The sequence below is a fragment of the Gopherus evgoodei genome, chromosome 22, assembly GCF_007399415.2.
Source record: "Gopherus evgoodei ecotype Sinaloan lineage chromosome 22, rGopEvg1_v1.p, whole genome shotgun sequence".
NCBI lineage: Eukaryota > Metazoa > Chordata > Testudines > Testudinidae > Gopherus > Gopherus evgoodei.
Window position 1 is genome coordinate 2,817,860 of NC_044343.1, and position 27,020 is coordinate 2,844,879.

Consider the following 27,020-nt stretch of genomic DNA (forward strand, 5'->3'; position numbering starts at 1 on the left):
TGTGCTTTGTAATTATGTCCTATCTGGTTGCTGTCTGCCACCCCAGAAATGCTTGCTTTTTTGTGTTTGGGTAAACTGCTTACTGTAAAACCACATTTTGTGATGTGTTTGGGATCCTATGGAATTAAAGTGGTTTACAGAAATAAGATGATGGAAAGTTAGAGTACAATCTGTGTTGATCTTTAGTAGTGAGAAAAGATGGCATTGGATGGATGGGTGTGTATGTGTGTGTATTGCTATATCAAGTTCTATACAAGTGTCAAAATAACATTGCTGGCTCAAGGAACCAGTGACCATCTGAAAGCTTGAAATCCTGTATTTCAAACAGTATAAAAATATTTCTCTATTCCCTTGAAGGTAAAAGTGCATGCATCCCTTGACTGCACCACAGTCCCTACAACTGGTAGAGAATTGTAGATCCTAAACAGCCAGTATAGATGAAGCCTAACAGCTAAAGAACTTTTTTTTCCAGTAATGATTAGTTGTCTAGTGTAGATGGGGCTTCAGAGTCATTTCTTGCAGAAGGAAATCTAAACAGTTGGTTAAATCTCAAATTCTGTTTCATGGTTGATACAGACTGCCACAAACTACTGATAAATGATCAGATGTGTTCAGTTCACTGGATTACTGTGGTGTTAGTTTATCCCTTTGTATTATCTATATTCATTTCCCATTAATGTATTTAGCAAACATCGCCTCTAGGAAAAAAGTTACCACAACCTGTAAGTTCTGTTGTCTTTGTTGTGTGAATCTCTTTATCTTCTGTCTTCTCGGTCAAAAGATGCTCGCAAATTTTTCAGTCATTTAGATTCCCTCATAAGATAAAATTCCCAATTGTTGGCAACAAGATGATGTCCCTCTCCTCCCTCCAAGATAAATTGCAGTCCATGGGCCAGATGTGACCCACAGCCCTCATTATCTCTACAGAGATCTACTAATATAATATAGAAGCATGGCCTGTGGAGACCACAAGTTCAGTGTGTGGTGCTCTATCATGATTTTGGAAGGCAATCTGAATCAAGATGGGGCATCACATTCTGGAATTAATGATGGTGGCTGCAGTCAATTTCATTTTGTGCAAATAGGTGTGGCCCTCAAGCTCTGGTTTAGACTCCCTCCATTAAATCAGTCCTGACTGATTTCTCTTCTCTTCCTTCCCCTCCCTTCTCCCCTCTGTAAGTTTAAGACTGTTGTCTCAACTAAACTTGTTACTTCAGACTTAAGTGTATGTGGTTAAAAGTATTTTTCATCTCTCTCTGCTGTAAAGTGTTATGCTCAACTCCAGAAATCTTGTTTCCACGTTTCAAGTAACTAGCAGTGGAGCTGGGGATGTGGAAACCCAATTTTCAGGAGGAATCAAGCAGTTGCTGACACTAAATGGAGGAGGGTGGCAAGAAACATGTGATTTATCTGGTATCTGACTGCTAGTTAAAGGCTTTGGCATTCAATAAGCAATAAATGGCTATAGAGCAATGGCAGGCTGGATTCAAATTTCTATCACAGCAGGAGACACCAGAGAGAGTGATGGAATACATTCCCTGAGGATTCTGTAGAGACAAATGAAAGACCAAGATGTTTCACTTACTGATTTAAGAGTTGCAGCCAGCCATGTTGGAATGTCCTATCTACCACCTGCTTATTTTCTTGTTTTGGATGTTGCCATTCTCTGGAGCCTGCACCTTAAGTCTCCTTAATCACTTTAAATCTGTGGAGGTTCTATAAGTAAGAGAGAGATTAAATATGAATGGAAAAAAATAAATTATTGGTGCAGACTTGTGTTTTTGTGATGTCAAGTTATTTTGTATGTATGTAAATGTTACATTTTATTTTTGAAGAAGGGTACCTATGTTCCTGAAAAAAGTTATTCCAGTTCTTGAAAAATGTGTTTATACAGCTATTGTAGATGACTTGCCTCACTAGGTTTTTTAAATATGCCTTCACTAACACACTTTGTTAATACAACAAGCCAGTGGAGAGAGTAGCTGACAGGGTCAGTTGTATACAAGTAAAAACAAATCTGTCTGGTAGCATTGTTGAAGCATCACCAGAATAGCATCCGTGTTAGTATTTTAGTCACAAAGGCCCTGATCCTGCAAGGAGCTTCGCGTAGGTAGGTGTGCACGAGGAATTGATTTCAATGGCACCCAGTGCAGGGTCACAGTCAGTGTGATTGTTCTCTACCCCAGACAATCAAGTTCAGACTATACTACTTCCTGCAATGTAAAGAAGTATAATCTGGCTTTTAGTTCTGTCTGCTGTAGCTTTTGTATTTAACGAAATGCACTGCAGTTTTTTTAATCAACTGCTTTTTGGGCTGCTTATTAGCTGTTGTCTTTTTTTGACACACAGACACAACTATTTTTGTTTTTTCATATGAGTCACCCTCTTGCTAAGACCTGTTGTGAGTTAATGATTCAGTCTTACCAATGCATCCTCTATGAAGCTACATCTGGGTAGACAGAGGTGAAACAGCTGTGGAGAATTTTTTGGACTTGGACCTGGCCTTTCTGAAGAAGCTGTGCATCTGCTTCCATCTTGTTCTGTAGTTTATTCCCTTTTTTGACAGAGGGTGGGGGTTTTTATGCTAGATGACAAAGAATTGAGAAGATTACTTTGACTTTATCCTTGACTGTTAGTTTTACAATTGCTATTTTAAAATAAGCACTGAGGGGAAGATGATGTTGTAGTTACATTTATTTGTACACTACATAATGCTTTTTGGTGAAACCCTCTTTCAGATATCTGGGTACCCTCTGGGAGGAGAGAAGTCCCCCGCCCCAAACTATGCAGGATGAATATAGCTTTACAGCTAACTTGTTTTAGAACTGATTTTAAATTTAGTTCAAACAAAACTGATCTGTCCAAAGGTAGTGAGTAGTCATGGGACTGCCTCTGCCTAAAATGCCACTTTTCCTATCTTGACAAGGGGATGAATGACCTAATGTCATATTCTGAATTTTGTCGAGTATCAGTGTCTGGGATGGCAATAGAAGCTTCTCATGGATGGCTTGGGTTTGGGGGACTAACTTGTTCTCAGGATTGCCTGGGAAGCTGCCTTCTTCTCCCATTTCATGAAACAACTTGCATCTGGAGTGAAAAGCAGACAGCATGCTTGTGTTTCTGTTGGAGTCCATAGAGACGTAACCCAAGACAATCAAGGGTGTTTCTATTCATGAGTAGTCAACCAAATCGTGATCTGGGTATTTTGAGCCTGCCTGATCTTCTGAATCAACCTGCAAAGAAATGCACTCCATTTTGTGCTGAGTTAGGTCTCTGTTTGGGGTTAGCCAGTGTTGCATTTTTCCATGTAATATCTGTGACCTCTTTGTTGCATTTGCTCTGTACACTTTGGCTTTGTAAATTGCTGACTGGTGCAGCAAGCCTTGGGCATCCCTGGCTTTGTAACCAGAGCCAGACTTTTGAGTAATGAACTTTCTGAGAAATCTGAGTTAGTGTTAATTTTTTCCCCTTCTTTTAAGCCCTATTTATTGAAACTTTCTCTTTGCCTCTCCCATATCTTCATTTTTAATTTTTTTTTTTGTTTGACTTCTTTACTATTTTACTCAGACCAGATTCTGTTAAAGTTGCCATGTTTTGGGCAATATATTTGGTATTAGAAGATACATTAGCACTTAGTGATTTGGGAATATCTTGATTTAGCAGTCAGGGTCTAGAAATCAAGTTTATACTAGTGATATCAGAAGGGTTCTCCCTAGATCTTTTGGGGAGTCTGAGCATCTGAGTTTTTCATTCTTCCTGCTTGCCATGCCCTGGAGCATGAGTAATAGGATTTTGGGAAAAGAAGGGCTGAACTTGATTCTTGGCACATCAGAGTGTGGATCGTGTGTGTGTGTGTGGTTTGTTTTGTTTTTTGTTTTTTTTTTCAAAAGCACGTAACAAAAATGCTATCTCTGTCTCTAGTTCTCTCAAACAGATCATGAGCAATGTGCCTGTGGCCCCTGATGCAGGAACTCTTGCAGCAGCTCAATAAGCTCCTCCTGTAACAGGATTTGAGTACACAAAGCAAGAGAGATTCTCATGAGACGCAGTACCCTGTAACTTGGGGGCAGAGTGCACTGGGCTGCAAGCCAGGAGGCCGAGAGTTCTAATCCCTGCCCTTGCATTGATTGTTAATATTTTCTATGCCAATCACAGCCCTTATCCAAAGCTTCACTGTTACATTAGGGGAGGTAACTATCGTTTGCTAATATTGCAGATGTCATTACTCAGCACTTACAGAGTTGCTTCCAGCAGAGCTGGGAATAGACCCTGGTCTCTAATATAACAGCCCCAAATCTCTTCCTTTTGCCATGCTCCCTTTCAGAAAGAATGTCAAATATTTGTGTAACTCACGTAGTGTGACTGTCACCTTTTTATTAGTTTTTCTCCCTCCATGTTAATAGACTTTTTGATTCTTTGGCTCAAGCAGTAATCTCATACTCTTTTACATCCAGAGGTCTTGGGCTCAGTCCACACAGAGGACCCAGATAGGGTGGTGTTATATCCTAATTCTGCTGTCTGTAACCACTAGACCATTCTGTTCCTACAACCAGGAATAAAAACCAGGACTCTTTTTTGAGGGCCTTCTGTGGTCCCACTTCTGGGTTTGGCATCTTCTGGCATTGAACTTATGCCAATTCCAAAAGTGTAAATATGCAGAGGTGGTACTCTCAAAGAACTGTTACTAATATGTTACTTTTCTGTCTCCTAAACAGTTGCATAACCACCTAGCAAAGTGTGTTGTCCCTGTATGTGCAGGTCCAGTCTACACAGAGGATGAGAGTGTCTTTCTCATTTTCTCTCTTCTCTTTCTCTTCCCCCCCACCCCCCAATCAAACTATATCTGTAGCTGAAGAGAAAGAAGCTTGTGATGTGGATCTGAAGGCTGAGAGTTCAAACTCTGATACTCATGGGAGAGGGAGAAGTGTCATGTGGATTGTATATAATATCACTAGTGTATGGACTCTGGAGTAATAGTTAGGAATGATTTTTTTTTATATTGCAAAATACTTTAGAAGCAAATTTTAATGTTACTAATTTTATTGTAGCTCTTTTAGTATATATGAAAGTGAACAGTGCCTGTAAGAACAGAGTGAGGCACTTTTCTAGTAGCAAATTCGAAACTGAGAGTAGCATGTAGGAGATTTTGTGTCCAGACAGTCAGGGCCTGTCTACACTACAGAGTTGACATCCAGCCGCCACAGTAATTAAGTTGGTTGTGTGTCTACATAACGCTCACTGTGTTGGTGGAGTGCTTGCATTGATGCACAGAGCAGTGCACCATGGGTAGCTGTCCCACAACGCAACTAGCTGCAGGGTGTTTTGTGAAGGGCTTGCAACGCCTCATGGGACCAAAACGCTGTCATGGGGGAATAGGAATCTGGCTTCGGCCTCTTATGATGTAGTTTCCTCTCTCCCTATGCTCTGAGACATGGGCTTTTTCCTACTGTGTGTTGTAAAGTCCCTAGGACAAAGGGGTCCCAGTTGGGCCCTTAAACAAAAAAAAAATCTTACAAAAAAAGGAGTAAGATCCAAAAAATGTTTCTCTCCTTTTCATCTCCACCCCACCTCCTTTGTGTGTGCAATATCATACACAACTCTACCTACACAGACATTGATATTAACTACATAGTACAGTAAAAGGACTAGTGGCACTGCAAATGACTGCTTAACTTCACCCTCTCTAGGATTTGTGCCATTGTTCACACCTGGCCTGTCACAGTCAAATTTACCTCAGGACTATAAAGAGCGTGTGAAAATGCACTGCAAGATGTTCTATAGGGGATGGAAACTCTTCATAGGAATTCATGTAAATATCCCCTTTTTTTTCCTGATCATTTTTAATAGGAAATCAAAATCTGACTTAAATATATTTTTATTCAGTTTTTGGGTGGAAAGGCAAAAAAAGATACTTCACCTGCCCAAAATGAAACACACTGGTTCAATTTACATAAACTACCATGGTGATCCTTTTATATTACCCTAATGCATGCACAGTAGCTGTAATCTCTCTCCAAAGTGCTCCCACTGGAATTCCACTTTGAAAGATAAACTAATCTTTTTTTGGGCAGGAGGGCAGGGGAGAGTACGGGGGTGGCCATATGTATATAAAATAAACTGCTGTAGTCTAATCCATGAACTACATGATCACCTCCTTGAGATATTTCACATTTGGTTTCGATTACCCAATTTTAACAATTTTCAATACAATGTGAAGTCCAAAATGTTAAAAATCCCAATGCACTTCTCTAATGTTGTTGGAAAACCATCCTTTTCTGTACCTGCATCCTCCTCCTCCTCTTCATAAATCCCTAGATAGAGCTTCAGTTCTGTCACCTATTGGAAATCAAAATATTTTCAGTCTATCATTTAGAATCGATGAAACCTAGAAATATTTATTTTTAATTCAGCACAATTCCTTGTAAACTTACTCCTCATTACCATATCAACTCAAATATGTAAGTTTTAGATTTCATATTTAAAGCACAGTATCAGTCATTTCTGCTGTCAGCAGTTTTGATCAAGAGTAAGACACTCTGAAGAGATGTGGAAGACTAGATGATAGTAAAGTTATGAAAACAATCCCAGAGTAGCTGGGTATTTCAACTAAAATAATCTAGCAAACTGTGTTCCTGTTTTACATTATCACTAGGCTTCAGAGTTGCTCTCCGATTAAGATAAATGAATACAACTTATTTATACCTTTTTAAGAGCTGGGTTTTTTTCTTTTTTTCCGTCTATAAACATGGGATGGGACTACATCAGTTAAGTTACAGGGTTGATTTCACTGCAGTGAGGGCTAGAAATGTAATTTTTCTCATTTAAAAAAAAAAAATAAAACCTAAACTTTGAAGAAATTGTGGGAGCCAGTAACAGTGTGTTATAGCATTTCACAGATTGGGTTATCACTTTTTTTTTTAATAAAGGTGGTGTGCAATCCATTTATCAAACTATAAACTAACTTCCATGCTGCTTTAAAATGTGCCTTTGCTAGCTGAAGTAGTACTAAAGGTTACTAGTTTTCATTTAAACAGTGAAGTGGGCTTCTGGTTAACTACTTCTCTGCTGGCCTCCAAAGTAAAGTTTGTTTGTTTGAATAATGCTATTTAAATACAATTTTACAACTTTAGAGTCCTTAACTAATATTCCCCATACCTCATTTTGAAGCAGGTATCGTTCCCGCTGAGAGGGTGAAGCCATAGACTGGCTTACTGATTTCATCCAAATACAGAAGGAGCCTGCGTGAGACAGGATTAATCTGACAACTAGAGCATGTTGCCTCCCTTTCAGTACCAACATACCCTCCAACATTTAAATGGAAACACTGGCAGACTGTGTCTGGGTCAGCCCTAGAAGTACATAGTAGAGGAACATAGTGCACATTAGGCAGCAGCAAAGCACTTAAACCACTAGCTCAGCAAGAAACTGGTTGAGTCTCATGACGCTGCCAATATGGGAGTCCAGTGCCAATATTCATGAAGATGATGATGACTGCTAGAGGTTCTAAAACCTGATATGAATCGGAAATCTAGATTTCAAGTTCATTTTGTACAAGGGAAGAAGTGCTTCTACCTTTTTTGCACTTGGGCCTTGTTTAACACCTAGTGCAATTATCATTTCGAGCAACACATTTTTAGGGCTGGTCTATGCTTAAAAATTAGGTTGACATAGCTCTGTTGGTCAGGACAATGAAGAATCCACAGCCCTGACCAATGTAGTTAATTAAACCTAATCTAGAGGGGGGTTAGGTCAGTAATGTCGATGGAGGAATGTTCCCAACAGTCTAGCTGCTGCTGTTCAGGAGGTTGGTAGTCCTGTATCGATGAAATGAGTTTTTGGGGTTGATTCCCCCCCCTCCCCATTTGGTGTAAACTACATCTGTGCTGTGGGATTGTCCTGGCATAGCTATGGTAACATAGCTATTCCAGGATAGTCTCCGCTGTGTAGACGTACCCTCACACTAAGATCTCTGACAAATCTGTTGCTGTTGGGGTGGGGGGGAAATCCAAGTTAACCATGCTTATGCCTTTCAGTAAAGACTTTGAAGATGCATGACTTAATGTAGTTCTTTAATAAAGACATAGTGTTTTGTACTCTGATTAAAGCTGAATGGATTTAATACCAAAACTGAGGCAACGTTGATCAATGAACTGCAGGTCTAGTTAAGGGAGATATTCTCCTCTGCAACCCATCTGACTTCAGTGGCATTTCATAGGGTATTTGTTGCTGAATTTGGCCCAGGAAGCTTTGATTGGGGGTAGAATAATTAATTTCTGTTGCACTGCTGCAACTTGTGGTTAATTTAAAAATAAAAATAAAAAATGAAGTACTGTAACTGCTAATTTATTTAAGTCTGTCCAGTAGCTCTTTCCTTGTTTACATTGCTGTATTGTGTATTACTATTTGTAGTCTTTGCAAAAGAAATATTTATTACTTTCTAAGCCAGATGTTTGGGATGCAGCATGCAATACTTCAAAGGCAGCTGGCTTCCCTTCAGTCTATACAGTTATTGAAACCCTATGAAAGCACTGCAGTAGCAATGGCAATGACTGTCAATTGAGCACTAATTAGAAAAGCATTGGACTAATAGGATGAGCTATACTTAGTAAGGCCTGCCCTTTTTGTTTTATCAGGGCCCAGAAACTAATACATATCTGTTCATATAGTCCTGGGCAGGGGACTTTGTCATTAACAGTGCTTCCAGAACTGTTCCTTTGAACTGTTGAAGCCTACATTAGACTCAGTGTAATCGTCTTGAAATAAAAAAAACAAAACAAAAACAAAACCCAAGTACCAGACCCAGTTTTGTGGGTCTCTGAGCACACTGACCCTTGGTGATGTAGCTTGTTTGGTCACTAAACTACTAGAACCCAATTGAAGTGTGCAGAGGGATGTGCAGAAAAGGGGTGCTGCTTTCATAACATCTATTTTTTTTTCCTTTCATCTGAAGAGAAACACTGGCATCAATTGAGCAGTCAGCATTTACCCTGCCTTCCTGGACAGAATACAGTGGTTCTGGATCTTTTTAAGAGGGAAATGACTCAGAATTCTTGGTGGCTTAGCAGAAATTGTAAGCCAAGCTTCCAAGGAGGAGTTTTGGTGCTCAATGTGCATTAGTTGTGCTCCGCCTACAGTCCAGTACTGATGTGCTTAACCTTTGGAACAGATACCAGTCTGACAACATGCATGCTACTCTGTTATACTCCCAGCTACATCTGTAGTTACAGCTTTTTTCTTTTTTTAATTTTTCATGCAGTACACATGATAAACTCTTAGGTGGGAGGGGGAGGTTTGAATAGATTTATACAGCTTAAGCGGCTGCCACTCCAATAGTATGGCAAAGTTTGCTCTTTTTTTTTTTTTAAACTATTCAGTGGATTGTATAAATAGGAATCGGCCTACTAAGTGCTTTAAACCTTCCTTTTCTCTTTAAAGCATTTTGTTATGCAGCATGTGAAGGATGAGAGAACTCTTTTTATTTAAAAAAAAAAAAAAAAAAAGTTGTACTACCATAAACATCTTTGGACATACTTCTGAATCCATGTAGCCCTAAGTTGCAAGACTTGCTCTTTTCGGGTGAGGATATATTTCCGTATGTCAGCATTCATTTTAAAGTATTGGTGCAAAATATTTAATTAAAAATAATTATCCAAAGTAAAACAATAAGTTGAGTGAGATGCCTTTCTAAGGAACAGTAAAATTAAAAGTCTTCTCCCCATTTCTCCTCCTCCCTGCCCCAAGTCTATCATCTCTTTTTTATGACTGACTGACTGCAATTATCCTTAAACCAATGCATCCTCTTCCTTCTTGAGTGGAACCCTACTAATGTCAACCCTTGAACTGCTCTGGAAACATGAGCCAGTCTAAAGAGCATGAGCTAGCACTTCTATCTCCTCCTATATGAGGAAGCTTCTGTAAGAAGTTACCCACCCCCCTTTGCTCAGTATGTGACACTACTGGAAACTCCCACTGTAAACTGTGGTTATAATCTCAGATGTGACCAGTCACGTAGATAACCTGTTTGATCTGCATTGTGGAGCGGTGGTATGCATCTACCATTTTGTAGCTGTTCTTCCCAAGTCACTTTAAATATTTGCATTTCACTTATTTTGTTTTTAAGTGTTAGCATGGGAAGTTGCCACCAAATAGATGACTCTCTAGCCTTTCAAGTACTTTGTAATTAACTTTTGAACTGGCAAAACAGCATTCAGAGATAGATTGTTAGTGCTTGGATAAATGTTGAGATCCTGACTGCAATAGTGTAGAAACTTCTGGATGTGAAATCAGGTGAGCTATTCAATATTACATTACCAAATTCTGCTCCTACTCTTTGAATTGGGTAAAAGGAGAGGGAGAGATTAGAGAAATCCTGTTCTCTAGGCTGCTTTTTTGTGTTACACAGCCCAAGGTTTTGTTCATCTGGCTAAGCACAAAGGCTCTTGTGTTTTTGTTTGTCCTTGAGAAATCCTTTAAATCTAGTGGCTCTTCTGCCATTAGCAGCCATGTTCATGTCACAGGCCCAACTAAACGATACTGCACTGGACAAGTGTTGTCTTGTTACACGAATCTGGCTAAGTTGTCTCTGCTCCTAAAAGAAGTCCACTGGCTCACTGGGTACAATAACAAGTGGAAAGCAGCTTGAAACTTTCCTGAAATAAAGCTATTTTCCCCTGTTTGTCAGTGGTGTCCCTGTCCTAAATCAAGCATGCTGGTGTAGGATAGTGTCATAAGCACTGTCTTAAGAACAGGGACTTAATTTTTTACAAAAAAAAAAGACCTGTCTTCTAATACCCATCCCCCCGCATAGTCTTTCACTTTCTTTGGCCAAAGCAGAGTGGGGGTGAGGGGGTGAAGGTGAGTAGTGACAAAACCTCAGGACTTCTTCATAGTGAGCTCCTACTGTGCTAGTCATTGTTGGTGTGACCTTGATGTGCTGGCATAGTCTTGTCCACCTCAAGCAAAGCTGTTGATCAGAAACTGGCACATTGTTTCCAACTCTAACAGGTGTTTGGATCAAACCGCTTATTGTTAAGAGCATTGGGCTACACACTGGAATATTAACCTAATGTGGTGCTGGGATTTTTGTGACACAGGTTGAGAAACACAGTAGCTTCTGAATACTTCTAAGAATTGTATCATTTTAATCTGAGCATAATACAAAGGCTGTGGCTGCACTGGCAAAAATTGGACCTGTAATTCTCTACTTGTGGAAGCTGTAGTGTAGAAAAGTCTACGGTATTTTTACTACCCTCTTGTTTAATCCTTGGATTCAAGTAGTTGAGCTTAATAAGCTCTGTCCCCTTCATCAATGACTTTCACTGCCTGCTGTTAGTTGTAAGAGGGGAACTCAAGACTTCCCAATCAGAGCAGTTAGAACTCTACGTTTAGAAAACACACATTGCATTTTATCTTTTCTTTTCTCTCTCCTCAGATGTATCCTTTTTGTTTACAAGTTGGTAGTGGTTGATGCTACAGGTTACAGAAATAAAATAAATTATGGCTTGAAAACAATTATTTCGTTGGAGGATGGGAACAAACTGTGTAGTTAAGTTCATTTTCTGTTGCCAGTGTCGTTTCATCAGATTCCTCTGTAGTCTAGCTCAAAGTGTACTAAAATATCCCTTCTTCCTCCCAAGGATCTTCGCTGCAGGCTTATTGCTCAGTCAGGAGAAGTGGACAAGATTCTCTTTGGAACCCATGAACTTCTCTGACAGGTAGGAGTTGCTCTGTAGGGCCATGGTCTATTATGCTAGGTAGCATTTTGCAAACTCTAACATACATGGGAGGCTGGGAAAAAGTCAATTTCCCCTCCCCTTTTTTTTTAAATAGGGAACTGAGGCATAGAGAAGTTTAAATAACTTGCCCAGTGTGACACAGGAAGTCAGTGCATCCAACTCTCTGGAATTCCCACTCCAACTCTCTGGAATTCCCACTCCAACTCTCTGGAATTCCCACTCCAGTGCTGTAACAATAAGAACATCTTTCCTTTCCAGTTAATCAAAACACATGTGAAGTAGATGAATATCCTAATTCACAAATGGGTAAACTGAGGCCAAAAGCCATTTCGGTGAGTTGTCCTTACTACCTTTTCCCAGTTGAGCAAAATACAGCAACTGCACTATATTTTCAGTCCCTGAGAGCATGAGAAGCAGGAAAGTAAGCACAAATGCCTCTTCCCCCTGAATCTTGATCTGAGTAACCTGTGTGGTTTAAAGGAAAGTGTGTGTGAATGGTAATGGAACTCCTGAGTTCTTCTCTCAGCTCTGCCAGTGCATTCTGGGCACCAGAACTGGACACACGTTCAGCTTACCTGGGGGATGGACTAGATGACCTCTTGAGGTCCCTTCCAGACTGACCTTGCTGTGATTCTCTCACTGTCATTTGTGATTAAACAAATTGCAGTGTTTTTTTCCTCATAAACCTGACTGCAGGTGCATTATGAAGGGTTCTGTTCCCGGTTAACAAAACAAATCCCAGATGCTGGCATCTTTTACATAAAGGTAATCCTCACTTTTTTCCAAGCATTTTAAAAATTAACTTTGCACCAAATTTTAAAAGCAACATGTTACAAACAAGCTGACAAATGTGAGGCACTACTAATCTGATGGTATGACTCCCATTCTCTTTCTCCTATGTTCCCAAATCTGGACAGTGTGATACTATGAAAAGAATCCTGAGAAACATAAATAAATTGTTTGTTTGTTTATTTATTGGGGGGGTGGAGGCAGTGGAGACTTTGGGGGGGGGGCAAGTTATCTCCTCCTTTCATGAGACCAAAAAGTTAAATGAAATAGTGAAAAATCTCCCCAATATGTAACATTTAAGCTACTAAGAAACTGGAATCTTGGTGAAAAACTACATGTGAAATAGGCCACAGTTAACTGTTTGTTTCTGCTGGCACACCTCGGTATTCTTTACCATAAGGTCATGTGAATGTTTCAGTCCTAGAGTTCTCATGGTGATGTAGCACCCTACAGAACATTTGAAAAGCATGTTTCTGCACTATTAAAGGGAGACCAACAGCTTGTAAGGCCAGAAGGGGCCATTGTGACTGTCTAGTTTGCCTGCATAATACAGGCTATAGGACTTCCTGCTTCAGGTTCACTAGCTGTGCTTGAACTAGAGCATATCTTTTTTTAAGAAAAAGTCTAGTCTTGATTTTAAAATTAAGAGATGGAGCAACAACGAAACTTGGTAAGATATTCCAATGATTTATTATCCTCAGTGTTAAAAATGTACACGTTCTTTCTAGTGTGAATTTGTCTAGTTTCAACTTCCAGCCATTGATTCTTCTGACACCTGTGTCTGCTAGCCTGAAGAGTCCTCTTGTCAAGTTTCAGTTCCCCAGGTACTTGTAGACTATGATCAAGAAACAACTTGGGCTGTGCTTCATACCTGCCCTTCTGTGTTTGAAATCTCTTATAATGCAGCAACCCAGACTTTTGAGGTTTCAGCAGATTTCACACCCACAAGTCTTTTAGCCTGATCTCTAGATTATTTGGGGGGAAAAGAGTCAAATTGATCCCAGGATAAGTAGTGCTACTACATGCCTTCTAGAAATACATATAATTATTTTACTCAAAGCCATGAGTCTCAGGACAAAACTATGGAGGCAACACTTTTTTTTTTTTCATTTTATTAATAAAAAAAGAGGATGGAGGAAGTGGAGAATTGCTTCTAGGGTCAGCAACTTTCTCTGGGTCTTTGTGCCCTGCCTTTCTCTCTTTTTTTGCATTTTATGTGCTGGACAGTGCTGAACACACTAGGTACATAAATGATCATATAATAATGGCTTAATTATGAATCCTAAAAAATGGTACCTCCAACAAAGGTCCTTCTGCGATAATACTCTGCTCAAATTCAGGCAGCTTGTGTGCATAAAAAAATGGGAATGTCTCCCTTGTATTCTTCATTTCAGTGTGAATTGCAGAGATAGCTAAATGAGCTGACTTCATGTTAGTCACAGCAACAAATAAATACTAACTTTACTCATAACATTTTAAATGATTTTCTTGTGCGATGAACCCAGATCTTCAAAGCACTGAGTCTCTGTTGGGACGCTGAGCATATTAATCTCTCGCTAAAGAAAATGGAAGGTTCTAATGCTCCTTATTAGAGACACCAATCAATGAACAGAGGAAGTGTGAACTTAACATATTTGGATGTTTTCCTAGAAGTTTGTCATGATCTTACCTAATACTGCAGTTTTTCTTTAATTCATTTTTTTATAGCAAGTTTAAACAGATTTGGCTTAAATGGACTCATGCCAGTATAATAACAATTTGCACCTCAGTAAGTGGTATTGTCGCTCCATGGGCTTTCAGCTACAGAAGTCCCTTTACCATTCATGTATAGAAGTTTGAAACTCTGAGCTTGATTTGAGAAGAAATACATAAGGTATCTTAATAAAAATGTTCTAGAGTAATTTTTTGTCAAGTTTAAATTTGACAACTGAATTACTTCATAACCAATTTTTAAAAAGAGAATTGTGAGCTGTTGCATTGTGAACACAATGTTTATATTAAGTCCACATCATGTTGCTTAGTCATTACAACGGAAATAAAGCTAGCTTTGACAATAGAGGAAAAACAAGGTATAGAATGAAATGATTACCATAGATGTGTCCTCCAAAAAAATACAAGAATATTATTAGTAGTGAGTTTACTGTAGCAAAGCCTAAGACCGAATTCTTCCCTAAAAAACCTTAAACCCAGAGCAGTGTGTCTGTCTTTAGCTAATTTGTTGGACTGGTGTCACCATGACATTATCTGCGATGATTGAACTCTAATGGCAGATCATAAATGCTCTGCTTGCACATTTATTTCTTCTTTGCTAGCAAAGTGATGGTGACCTAACTTTTTTTTTCTTGCAGTATCTTGGCATTTTTTTGTATAAAGTGTGCTTGGCAACTTCCTAAGCAAGTTTTCTATTGCTTTTAATCATAGGTCTTTAATGAGCCTAAACAAGCTCACTTATTTTCCCCTGAAAACCCTTTTGGATTATGATTTTTTATAGGTTGATTCCCTGAACAGACTGCTGTGTTCATTTGACTCAGGCATGGTGAAAGTATGGGACACAAAGGGTTAAAGTCTGCCATTTTGTTATGTAACACCCTTAATGGACATATCAGTGAATGGCACCAAAATGGCAGGGCTTAACCCTTTGTGAGCTGTAGTGCCTCAGTCAGAAACCTGCATCTCAGAAGCTAGGCTTGTTTTTTATCCAAAAAACCAAAACAAAACAAAAAACCCAAGTCTCAGTTTTCAAGATTTGTTTTAACCAGCATGTGGCCTGCTGATTAGTTCTTTTGCTTCAGTAACAATACCAGAAAAACTTAAAACATTTAAAAATTTTTGTTGATGGTCATTTTCATGCCACAGGACTAATCAGCTTCCCTTTGGTTGCTACTTTTCTTATTACTGAGTTGATACAGTAAGGAAAAGATCTTGAGTTACCAGACTGCAGCCATCTACTGTCTAAGGGGTAAGGTGACCAGTGTGTTCTAGTCCTAGATTGCCTAGATTTTTTTATTAAAGAAATCAAACAGGTGTGAGTTAAGAATTGATTTCTTTAAAAAAAAAATCTTAACTCACACTTTTTCAAAGGTTTCTTAACAATAAATAAAAATTGGACAGGGGCATTGAAGGGGCAGCATCTTGGCCTTTGGATTTTTTTTTTATTGTGGCACACTTTATTTATTTATTTATTTATTTATTTATTTATTTATTTATTTATTTATTTATTTATTTTAAACTTAATGTGGCAGATTTCTGGGAAGTTTCTTTTTTCACTGGCAATTAGAAAAACAATAGTAGTAATTTAATGAGTCTTGAATTAAATTGGAACAGTGCATTGTTGTTTCCCCTGGTAGGCGGGGGTGTGAATTGGGGGACCCTGGGCACTCTTTCTGATAAAGCATCAAAGCTCTTGGTTACACAAGTTGCACTCCATCGGAAGCCTAGATTGCTTCCAGGCTTTGAGTCTGACATGGTACTTTTAGTAAACAGACTGCAGTATTCTTTGAACATCTTCACTTACGGAGATGCACTCAAACCTTGCTTGACCTGCCTGCTTCCTTTTTCTGTGAATCTTCCTCTCCCCGCCCCCCGCAATTAGGAAGAGGGCACATGAATCCAGGGGGAAATCATTCTGTCCCTTTTTTTTTTTTGCCTGTCAGCAAACTCTACACAACTTGTCTTACCCTTAGCATACAGTTTAGTTTTTTTTTGTTTTTAAAGGCATCCCTAAAACTCTTCTATAGATGGCCTGTACATTAATAGCAGAACAATACTTGCACCTTGTTCTCATTTGAAACATTGTAGCATCTGCTTGGCCAGACTCTGACTGTCTTAACTTTGCACTGGAGAATCTCTTTCTGTTCACAGTCTGATAAGCTGAAGTTTAGACTCTACACAAAAGGTGATGTTTATGTAATGGCTATCAGAGGCTTTTTATAGAATATTCTGTGGTATGGCTTGGATTTTTTTCTTGACTAATAATGACTAGGAATCAGATGTGTTTACAGCTGCAGGAATTCACAGAACTGCATGGGTGGCCCCTCGCTTATGAGGTCTTGAAAAAAATGTAAAATATGCTACATCTGATGCAGTACTGAGATCCCTAAAATCTATGCAGTGATGATTGCAGATAAGTCATGTGGGTATATTATGAACATGTCATGTATTCTTAAAATTGCCAGTAGCTGATATCGTAGTACACAAGGAGATAGAAATATATACAACTTCAAGTCTTGAGAGAACTTATTTTAACAGCTAACTTGTTTATTATTTTTATTGGCAAGCATGAGTGAAGTTAAGCAAATTCATTCAGTAGCATTTTTGGTACTGTGAAAACAGTATATAGCTGATATTTCACCAGCTGTTCTCATGAGACAGCTGTTGAGGATCTAAGCTCATTCACTTTTTCCCCTCTCCTGTGGTGCACCAGTTCTGCTTTTGGCTTCTCATTCCTCAGTACTGATAGCCAGCTGATTAACTTTAGTGAAATAGAGCTCTAAGCCCCAGTGGGTGGCTCAGGCAGTACATCTCAAGTTTTATACTTCTTTGTTTAACAAACAGTAATATATAAAATACTTGCTGTGCACTTGCATGCAAAGAAGGGCTTCCTGTTTTCCTGGGCTTGGTTCGTTCTGTTCTGTGCTGCACATAGGCTCTGAAATGATGGTTATATCTCCATTTACAGTATTTTTTCTGCGTTTTTAACCTTATTTTCTCCTCCTCCCCCCCCCCCCCCCCGAATCCTTTTTTCTCTTCAATTGCAGCATAAAATATGGTTCTGTATTTGGTTTTTCACTTGGGTACTGCTATCCCAAATTCCTGGCTTTAATTTAGAAGACTTTGTAAATCTCAACATGATATAAAGGTGGGGAGAAAGGAGTAATATTGACTAGAAATTTCTTATTTAATGGTATAGACTTGGTAAAGGAACATGTATTAATCCAAAATGATCAGTAGATTTCAAGTCATTCTCTATCTAAAAGGACCACCACCAAAGGCTAAACAAATGAATCAGGGAACACTGCTGCCACTTAATTCAGCAATTTAGTTATTTACTTCTCTGTTTTAATCCACTCCTTACACTGGAGGGGGTGTGCGGAGAGGAGCCCTAAAAAGTAGGGGGAAGCTTTTAAAAATGCTTGATATATTCATATGCATTGCAAATACCCAAAATGCTCTTCCAGCAATTTCATATTTGTGTCCAAGCTACAGGAGGGATGAGAAATCTATGTATGAATTGCAGAACCTCTGTTTTATGAACATCAGTCTTACAAATGACCAGTTTTATATCAACTATTTTTCCTAATTGGGGGGTGGGAGGGGAAAGAATCACCTAACAAAAGTGATGTTGATGAAGAACAAGTCAACATCCTTGCTCATTCTGCTGCCTTTAAGGCATTGGAAATTGCTTTGTTGTTGTCTGAAGAATGGAGCGATACAGTGCACTATACAACAACTTGTGCACTATATCTACTGTAATTTTGAGATGAGTTTTAAGAACTTGATCCCTAATTAGCTTGTAAAATAGGGGTTCTGCTGTATATTGAATACTCTTCTGCAGCCTGTGTGGTACTTTGCCCCACTCATGGTTTGACTTTATATGGATAGTCCACCATATACTTATGTTGGAAACTAGAGAGAGGAGGAATCTTAGACACATGCTCACATCCTTTCTCTTCCCCCCCACCCCCCAGGAAAGGTGAAGAGGAGGTATGTTGTATAAATCTGGGGGACATATCACTCCTACAGATCATATACAGTCTAAGAAAGCATTTTAGCTAGAAGGAGAATCCCTGAAATGCCAAATTCATCTTGGAGAATGTTCATTAAAGAATGAAGTTCATGTTGTCCAGCAAGAACTAGTCAGCTACTCCAGTTCTTAGTGAACCTAGATACTGCTTTTTATGTTTTGTTACTTTAAATGACCACATTGCATCCTACTTAAAACGAAGTTCAGAGATCCACTGACACACATTGGTACGGGTGATTGTTACATGTGGAAGTCAGATTCAGTTATGACTCCTGAGGGAAGCTATTTCTCCTGTCACATTAAAACATTTGCCTTTTATTGGGATTGAATCTAGGGCAAGCTTAAAAAAAAAACAGAGAAATTGTGGCACAAGTATGTGTCTGAACTTTTTTTAAGCATGAGAATTACCTATCCTCTCTTCTCTCCCCATCCACATCCTCCATGCTGATAATTCAGGATCAGCCAAACACAAACTCCCACCAACTTTCAAAGAAAAAGAAAGCTTCAGCTTTGGGCTGAGAGAGCATGGGATTTCTGGGCTGAAGTAAGTCACTTTTTAGTAATTTGTAAAACTAAGAAAAATAGGGGCTGTAATGAAGTGTCTCCTCGTGTTAACTATAGCATCGCTATTGCTCCCCTCTCGTACACGAAAATCTAAAGTTAAAACACTGATTTCATAGACCAAACCGCTTCTGATCTGTGTCCTCAGGTTAGTTATGGGAAGCCACGTGAATTTTAGTTGCAGGCTTATTTTTCCTTGATCCCTAACAGTATTGCATTGTGGCTTTAAGTGTGCCTGAAGTGATGGCACTTGCGTTAAGGGAAAAATAATATACAAGAAATTGTTCTTCGAGTGATTACTCATGTGTATTCCACAGTAGGTTTGTGTGCTCGCCACGTGCATCAGTTTTGGAAGTTTTTTCCCTTAGCAGTACATGTACTGGGGGAGCACTGCTGCAGCCCCTGGAATGGTGCCTCTATATTGTGCTATAAGGGGAGCCACGCGCTGCCCCCACCCTCAGTTCCTTCTTGCCTCCTGTGAAGGTAGTTGGAACATCTTGCTCCAGCCTTGCTGCAGCTTCTCTAGATGACCTTAGTGATACAGTTACTTTTAGTAGTTAGAGTGGGCTTGGGGCATGTCCCGTGCCCCGGGCTTCAAGTCGTGCGACTCCTGTCACTGTTCTATGCCCAGAAGCGATCCGCACGCTCAGAGTGGCCAATCATCAGGCCTTACTTTAACTTATGGGAGCCCCTACCAAAGTTTGAACCTCTCCTCCAGGAGTGGGACAAAAAGGACTTCAAGGCTCTGGTAAAGGAAGGGACAGCAGCGGCAAAAGCAACCCTCCAGGTGACATCAGACACGGCCGATACGGCAGCCCGCTCAAAGGCTTCCGCCATTTCCATGCACAGGGCGTCCTGGCTCCTCCTGTCCGGGCTGTCGGCAGAGCACCAGTCCCTCATGCAGGACCTACCCTTTGACAGGAAAGCATTGTTTGCGGACCAAACGGATGTCTTCTGCACAGGATGAAGGATTCCCATACCATCCTGCAAACCTTGGGCCTCTACGTCCCACTGGCTAAGGACAAGCCCAGACTGCAAACTTCGGCTCCACCTGCATGGAGCAGATACGAGCCCCCGTCCGAGAGACCAAGGCGTTGGTCTCAACATCAGTCCCGCTCTGCCCTGCAGCCTGGGCCCTCTAAGGGCAAGAGGCAGGAAAAGAGGCAGTTTTGACTATTTGCAGGGGGCACCAGGCCTGTTGCCAGGGAGACTCCCTTCTTCCCCTCCCGCCCCCCCCGATTTAAAAAAGTTTGTGTTCTACAACCGATTGTCTGTCTGCCTTCTGAATGGAGTGATCCCGTATAACGTCGGATCAATGGGTCCTCAACACTATTCCCAAGGGCTACGTGCTGCAGTTCACTTTGCCCCCACCTTACCACCCCCCGTCCCTACTGAGCCCCAGGGACCCGGAGTATGCCTGCTTCCTAGGGCAGGAGGTGGCGTGTCTGCTCCACCTGGGGGCAGTGGAAAGAGTACCAGTAGACTTCCAGGGCAGAGGCTTCTACTCCTGGTACTTTCTGATCTCAAAGGCAAAAGGGGGGCTCAGGCCCATCCTGGACCTACAGGATCTCAACCAGTTTATGGTCTGCTCCAAGTTCTGCATGGTATCTCTGGCCTCTATTATTCCCTCCCTGGACCCGGAGGATTGGTACGTGGCCCTGGACCTACAGGATGCATATTTCCATATCCATATATTTGAGGGGCACAGGCGCTTCCTCAGGTTCCTGGTTGGGTTGGCTCACCACCAGTTCACGATCCTCTCTTTTGCTCTATCCATGGCACCCAGGGTTTTCACCAAGTGCTTGGCAATGGTAGAGGCCTATCTCTGGTGGAAAGGGGTGCAGATCTCTCCATACCTGGAAGATTGGCTTCTCGGAGGCAGCTCTCCATCCCAGATGCAGGCCCATGTGGAACTGCTCCTGTCCACATGCGCAGATCTCGGCCTAGTGGTGAACGAGAACAAATCTACGTTAGTCCCAGTTCAGCGCATAGAATTCATAGGGGCACTGCTGGACTCCTTACGGGCCTCAGCCTCTCTCCCTCTGGGCAGGTTCGAGACCCTCAAACATCTCATTGCCTCGGTCATGGGGAAGGCTGTGACAACGGCAAGAGCGTGCCTTCAGATTCTCGGGCACATGGCAGCATGCACGTACGTGGTCCACCATGCCAGGCTCGGAATGAGGCCCCTTCAGCTCTGGCTAGCCTCCTAGTACTCCCAGGCCCGGGATGGACTGGACAGGGTTATCCTGGTACCGCCCCAAGTAGTTGCCTGCCTACAATGGTGGTCCCTCCCAAGCAACATGCTACAGGGGATCTCTTTCCAGGAAGCCTCCCCATCATTAGACCTGGTGTCAGATGCCTCGGATCTGGGATGGGGGGAGCTCATATAGGGAACATTCAAACCCAAGAAAGATGGTTGGCCCTGGCCTTGCCCTGAGCTCTCTGACATTTATGTGGAGGGACAATACGGTTGGCTTGCGTAGCTTTCAGCATGCACCTTTGCGGGAAGGTGGTCAGAGTCCTTATGGACAACACTGCTGCGATGTACTGCATCAACAGGCAAGGCAGGACTCATTCCTTGGCCCTATGCCTGGAAGCCCTGAGCCTATGGGAACTCTGTATAGCCCACAATATCTCCCTGCGAGCTTTCCACTTACCCGGCATCCACAGTGTGCAAGCCAATCGCTTCCGCGGGGTTTTGTCCTACCAGTATGACCACTCAGCGGTCAAACACCAGCTCTTCCAAGAGTGGGGAGTTCCCCAGGTCAACCTCTTTGCAACTGACCAGAACCGGCGCTGTCTTCAGTTCTGCTTCAAGGGAAGAGGTGGGGAAGGGGGCAATCTCGGACACCTTCCTCCTGCAGTGGTCAGGCCAGCTTTTCTATCTCTTCCCACCCTTTCCCCTGATCGGCAAGGTCCTGCAAAAAGTTAAAATCAGACAGGTCGTGGGTTATCCTTATAGCCCTGGACTGGGCCTGACAACGCTGGTACAGGATCCTCCTTCACCTCTTAGTGGCCCACCCACCCCACCACTGAGGCTACCACTTCTCCCGGACCTCCTCTCCCAGGAAGGAGGCTGCCTCCTCCATCCCAACCTAGCCACGCTCCACTTGACAGCGTGGTTGCTCAGTGGTTAGATGAGGAGAAGGGGAGGTGTTGAGAGGATGTCAAATGAGTCCTGTTGGAAAGTAGAAAGCCGTTCACATGGCAGACGTACCTAGCAAAGTGGTCCAGTTTCTCTAGGTAGGCGGCAGAGCGGGGAACCTCCCCATCGTCTGCACTGCTCCAGATTATCCTTAAAACCCAAGAACTAGCTCCCGCCTCTCTCAGGGTATATTTGGCGGCCATATCGGCCTTCTACCCACCAGTGCAGGACCAATCGGTCTTTTCTCATACTGTAACTTCCCACTTTCTAAGAAGCCTGGACCATTCATTCCTGTGTGCTAGGTTCCCTGTTCTACAGTGGGACCTAAACCCAGTGTTATCCTGTCTCACGGGACCTCCCTTTGAACCCTTGGCCACGTGTTCCTGGTCCCACTTGTCATGGAAGGTAGTATTCCTTGTAGCTATCATGTCAGCCCTATGTGTCTCGGAGCTCAGGGCCTTGACTTTGGAACCCCCATATACAGTATTCCACAAGGATAAGGTCTGGCTTCGTCCACACTCCTCATGCCTTCCATATAGAACAGGACATTTTCCTTCCAGTGCTCTGTCCTAAGCCCCATTTCTCCAATGAGGAACGTCGCCTTCACATGCTCGATGTGCGTAGTGCACCAGCCTTTACCTGGACCGGATCAAGCTGTTCTGGAAATCCTCGTAGCTGTTGGTTGCATAGGCCGAGCATATGATGGGGCAACCAATTTCCACCTAACGCCTTTCCCACTAGATCACCTCGTGCATACGCACCTGCTATGACCTGGTGAGGGTTCACCTGCCGCCAGTCGTCAGGGCGCACTCAGCAAGAGCTCAGGCCTCGTTGGCTGCCTATATAGCCCTCGTCCTGATGCAGGACATCTGTCAGGCTGCCACGTGGTCTTCTGTCCACACATTTTCTTCGCGTTATGTGATCGTCTCTGAAGCGAGGGATGACACCAGGTTTGGTAGGGCAGTACTACTTCCTGGAAACCCTTAAACGCCTACCCACTTCCATCAGATACAGCTTGGAGTCACCTACTGTGGAATACACGAGCAATCACTCAAAGAAGAAAGGATAGTTACTTGTTCCGTAACTGGAGTTCTTCGAGATGTGTGGTGTGCATCTGCCTACAACTCAACTAGTTCACCATTTTCATTAATTATGCTATAGTCCCATTGGACACTGACGGTTAGGGTCACCATTGATCACCTGTTTTTGTTATGTTAGAGGTTATGTGGGCTAGCGAACTTGAATTGCTTCCATTGCAATTTGTGACAGACATGCTGGAAATGCTGTCAGTGTCTGCTGTCAGGACTTCAGTGTCATTATTATTGGTCATCAGTCTTGTGTTGATGACAAGGTCAGGTTTGACAAAAATGGCACTGCATATTGCTCTTGTGGTCTTTCAGTTGGTGCTTGATGGTGGTATACTTCTAGAACTTGACCTATGTAGCCTGAGAGTGGTGTACTCTTGCTGTTCTGCTGAGGTTATGCAAACGGAGTATTCTGATGACTGGACTAACCTTGAAATCACAAATTTTAAAGAGCAGTACCCTTCAAGGGAAGGCAGTCTGTGGAGGAGAAATCACTTTGACTTATTGCCTTTTGAAAAATCATTTTAAGAAAAGTTGAATTATGCACCTGTTCAGTAACAAAGTTACACAGACGCAGGCAGATTTATTTACTTCAGAGCTTCCTAAGTTGTGGTCTATGGGCAACAGAAGATCTGCAGCACATTTTCTGGTGGCTTATGGAGAACTGGCTGCTTGTGTGGTGCCAGTTTCTGCTCCTTTCTAGCTGCTAAATTGGACTAAAAGACAGATTAAAAAGGCTTACTATCTTTCTGTACAAGTAATTACTGTACTTGCTATAGGTGTTACAGGTTGTGAATGGGAGAAGAGGATGATTTCTGAGATCATGAGTGGGTGGGGGAAGAAGCAGGCAGCCTATGAAAATATAGTCCATGCTATGGGGAAAAATTGGGAGTGACTTCTTTACTTTCAATAGTAGTAAATTGCTAATGCTTTTTCTCTGTCATATTTGATCACTGTTGAAGAATGTTCTTCAAATTGCACATCACCTGATACTTCAGCTGGTCTGCTTATCTACTTTAATTACATGGGTTGGTTACTTAACTCCTTCAATTTTGGCAATTTTAATTCTGAGTTGCCAGTTGTGTTAGTGGAGGTAAGGAGGAGTAAGAAATATCATCGGTTCCAAAGAATTGTTTGAAATAAACCACGAAGTATTTCTAGCCCCAAAAAAATCCCTCTCTTAGTTCTAGGCTGATTTATTTACAAGTCATTTTTTGGCAAAGGAGAACAAAGTTGCCATAGAAAAGGTGCAGTTTGAACTTTCTCATACAGGCCCTTTTACATAAAGTTTGCGTTGTTGAGAAAACTGACAGTCACAGCACCAAGTTATGTCGACACAAGGTGAGTTACAATCAACCTATGTATGTGTATGCCTAGACTCAAATTTGTCACTGACTGACACAAGCACTCGATTAGTGACACAGTAAAACCACCTCCCCAAATGGTGTAGAGCAAGGGTGAGCAAACTTTTTTTGGGCCTGCGGGCCACATCTGGGTTCCAAAACTGCATGGAGGGCCGGGTAGGGAAGTCTGTGCCTCCCTAAACAGCCTGGCCCCTGCCCCCTCCCACTTCCTGCCCCCGACTGCACCCCTTAGAACCTCCGACTCATCCAACCTCCCCTTCCATGCTTCTTGGGGGGGACAGCAGGGGAGGGGCTGGGAGCTCAAGAGCCAGGCAGGACAGTCCCACGGGCTGTAGTTTGCCTACCTCTGGCGTAGAGCCATGGATGACCTACTGAGATTGACACAGTGGAAGTACTATATAGACACTGCATGACCTGTGTCAATCCTAACAGTTCTCCATGAGCTGTCTCGCAATGCCCTGTTCCCTGACACTGACCACACTTGTCACAACTTTAAATTCCACTGCCCAAGGGTCAGAGACACCAAAAGCCACTCCATCCACCCTTTAACTCCTCCCTCTTCACATGTTTTTTGTAATACCTTTCCTGATTGCCCACTTTGGCATTCACATCCAGTAGCTCACCCTTGTGGACAACTGCCGAACCGACCAGGCCAGCTCCACATACAAGATGTGCTCCTACCCAGGGTAGACCGGAAGTATTGGATCTCCTGAGCCTACAGAGAGAGGAGGCACTGCAAGCACAGCAATGGACCAGCTGTAGAAACATGTCCATCTAGGATCAGATTGCACAGGGAATTAAGGCAAAGGGGGTGTGAGAGGGATCAGCAGCAGTGCTATGTAAAAGTAAAGGATCTCTGCCAGGCATTCCGCAAGGCAAGGGAGCACAACAGATCTGGCCCTACACTGCAGACCTGCCACTTCTACAAGGAACCGTATGCCGTATTTGGCAGAAACCCTCACCAGCTCCCCACAGACCACTGTGGATACTTTGGAGGAGCCTGACCCAGAGACCCTTACTGCAAACAATGAGAAAGGGAGTTGGGGGGAGACATGGTGGAGGACTCCAGCCATGCTGCAAACCAGGACCTGTTTGAGGCTCTCCCACTGTGTAGCCAGTCCCATCAGGCAAACATGGAGGAACTCCAGTATGTGTTTGTTTTTTTGGTTTGTTTTTTTTCTTGTAGTGATCAAATTTAAAGATGGCACCAGCCCATCCCCCAAGCTAACAAACCAAAGGTATCAATTCTTAATTGTTTTAGTCATAGGAGAAGACATGGAGGTACAAGAAAGAGGTAGAATTGGTATCTGCTTTTCATTTCCCCCTGTTGGGTTAAGTGGAGTGGGCAATGCAGAACATTTTGTTTATGTGCCTAGGTACGTTCCTCTTATCCTCCTGAGAAATCTCTGAAACTTTCATGGGGATACTCTGTAATCCTCTCCTGAAGGTTTCTAGAGATGACTGCCTTATTTCTTCCTCTATGGTAGGATACTTTGCCATGCCACTCTATGATGAGTTCAGCTGGCACCATTGCTGCAAACAAGCTAGTGGCATATAGGCCCGGGCAGCTTCAGGATGACAATAACAGCTGTGTTCTTTGTGCCTTTGTGACCCTGAGGAATGAGAGATCAGCTAAAATTATCACTGCTCGTGGAAAATAGTGCAAATATTCAGTGCCGTTGCCCTATAGCCCTATCCATGGAATAGGGACTGAAATCATATTGCGTCTTGCAACAGAAAATCCACATCATCCCTTGATCCTGGTACCATAGCTGGGGCTGGAGCTGCAGAGTGGTGCTGTGCTGCGGTGCTCCAGAGCTGAAGTGTCAATAAGCGTTTCTTATGTTTTACAAGAAAAGGGAGTTTAGAAACTTACTTTCTCTTTCCACTGATTGTAAATCCAGTGATACATCTGTCTGTCTTTATCAGCAGCTTATGGCTTGGTGGATGCCCCCTCCACTCACAGAACACATGACCATGAGGAGGAGAAAGAATAGAATAGGATTAGGGAGGACCTGGCTCGCAGGATCTTGCAAAACAGTGTTGCATCAGACTCTGAACTAAGGGCTTGGCATGACTGATAGAATGAAGAAAGATCAAGAGGACAGGAAAGGTCCCAGCAGGGCAAGGGGAGGGAAATGCACCAGGGCATAAAGGGTCTTCTCAGTCAGCAAACCCAAATGCTCCCAAACTCTCCATCCAATGCAGCCCTTGAAGAACTCCATGAGCATTGTCCTTAGACCTCTTCCCTTCCCTTACCAACATACCATATGGTATCAAGGGACCCATCCGTGCCCCCTACTACTCTACACTGAAGGACAGCAAAGAAAGTCACAGCTTCACATACTGACCTGTGAGAACACAGGTGTCCGTTGTGGCTACACATACAGCTACTTTTGTGTACTCAAATGGATATAAATGTCTAAATTTAAAAGGATCACCCCTTTTAATTATGTTAAAAAATGTATAACATTACCTGTGGGGGCTCTTGTGTATTGAATTTCGGAATTTTTTTCCCCACTCAATTTAATTACCCCAAAATAGAACTTTATATCTATCTTTACTAATTCACCACAAATATTGCAGAATTCATAGTGA

The 27,020-nt window shown here is 42.1% G+C and overlaps 1 protein-coding gene across 5 annotated transcripts in view; it reads left to right on the forward strand.

Moving 5' to 3' along the window:
- GATAD2A (GATA zinc finger domain containing 2A) overlaps positions 1-27,020 on the forward strand; it is an 89,242-nt gene that overhangs the window by 15,707 nt on the left and 46,515 nt on the right. For 3 of the 5 annotated variants that reach the window (XM_030540211.1, XM_030540214.1, XM_030540212.1), the window contains exon 2: positions 11,637-11,714. The exons of the other annotated variants lie outside the window; for them this stretch is intronic. The gene's annotated coding sequence lies outside the window, so the exon portion shown is untranslated. The remainder of the gene's footprint in view (positions 1-11,636; positions 11,715-27,020) is intronic. 5 annotated transcript variants of the gene reach the window in all.